Consider the following 1,978-nt stretch of genomic DNA (forward strand, 5'->3'; position numbering starts at 1 on the left):
ACACACACACACACACACATATATATAAAGAGAGAGAGAGAGTTGTTAAATACCATTGAGTTGATTCTGATCCATAGCGACCCTTTATAGGATTTCTGAGGAGCAGCTGGTGAGTTTGAACCACCAACCTTGTGCTTCAAACCAACTTTGAGGTCGAGTGCTTATTCTATGGTGTCACACTTAACATTTAACAACAATATATATAATGTGCGGTCTAAGTTGAATTGGTTCTGACCCAAAGCAACCCTGTATAGGGTTTCAAAGGAGTGATTGGTGAGCTTGAATCACTGACCTTTTGGTTCAAACTGACCTTGCAGTCCAGCGCATTAACCCACAGTGCCAAATCAGAACCTCATTCCAAGTAGGAAACCCCCATGATGCCACGAAAGTCTATACAACCTCTAGCCTCATGTACCTCATTGGCCTCCAGGAACCAGGGACAAACTTAGCACTTCTCAGCTTCTTTTCACTTCATAAAGGTTTTGACTTTATTTTATACTCAAAAAAAAAATTTTTTTTAAATACATATCTTACAAATATTTTACTTAGTAATTCTGTTATATTATTAAAATTTTAAATTTAATATTCACTCTGAAAGCACAAATTGATACTCACTTAGCCAATCATTTGAGAAGTCATCATTCAACCACATAGCCAAATTGAATTCCACTGAGAAAAAGTTCTTAGTAGGTTCATTTTTATCACAAATGAAAACTTACAATTATTTACTGGCACAGATGAGATTACTTCTTACCCTAAACCACATTTGTGTGTCAATGACCACTGAACATTTCTTTTGTGCCAAGAACTGTGGGAGTCACTGTGGACACAGAAATGAATAAAAGACAGTTTGTGCTTTCAAGAATTTATTGTCCATGCGTTATGGGTGACTGTTCTCATATAGCTTATAGCATTTAAGTGCATTTGATGGACCACATAAACAGTATCATTTGAACTTACAAATGGAAATTAACTGTTTGCTTTGATTTGATTGGGTTGAGTGAAATCATAATTACTTCTTTAACATTTTTATGATTTTTTTCCTGACCTGTACTGAACACAGACCATAGTTAGAAGATTAGTAGTAAATCTAGTATGTGCTTCAATTGATTAAAGAAATACAACTATTACTTACTGGAAGGCAGAGGTCTTTGCAGTTACAAGTACCAGTAAGTGTGTGGCTGTCATTCGCCATTATATGAATTATGAGGGTCACGTACGGGGAAATGTAAAATGATGGCTGAAATATGTGATCATTTGTCAGTTCGATAAAACAGAGGTCAACCTAAAAAATGTATCCAGGAAAATAAGTATGGGTTACATTTTTCCTTTCAGAAATCTTTAGTCTTGAGGCCAATTGTATATTGATGTTAAATCAGTAATTGAACACTGGTAGTCTTTACTCCTTATTTAAAATAGTTCTGGTGTTGTTCTAGGGTGCCATCAAATTGAATCCAAGTCATAGGCAGCCCACTTGCAGAGAGAACTTCTCAATAGGGTTTCCTAGGCTTTGATCTTTATGGAAGCAGATTTAAGGTCTTTTACCCACAGAGCTGATTTTGTTGTTGTTGTTAGGTGCCACGAGTTGGTACCGACTCATAGCAACACTATGCACAACAGAATGAAACACTGCCCAGTCCTGGGCCAACCTCACAATTGTTGCCATGCTTGAGTCCACTGATGCTGCCACTTTCCCTAATCCATCTCACTGGGGGTCTTCCTCTTTTTCTCTGACCCTCCACCTTACCAAACATAATAACCTTCCCCAGCGACTAGTCCATCCTGACAATATGTCTGAAGTAGGAGAGATGAAGTTTGGCCATCCTGGCCTCCAAGGAGCATTATGGCTGCACTTCTTCCAACACAGATCTGTTGGTTCTTGTGGCAGCCCATGGCACTTTCAATATTCTCCTCCAACACCATAACTCAAAAGCATCAATTCTTCTACGGTCTTCCTTATTCACTGTCCAGCTTTCAC

Source organism: Chrysochloris asiatica, unplaced genomic scaffold (assembly GCF_000296735.1).
Source record: "Chrysochloris asiatica unplaced genomic scaffold, ChrAsi1.0 scaffold00016, whole genome shotgun sequence".
NCBI lineage: Eukaryota > Metazoa > Chordata > Mammalia > Afrosoricida > Chrysochloridae > Chrysochloris > Chrysochloris asiatica.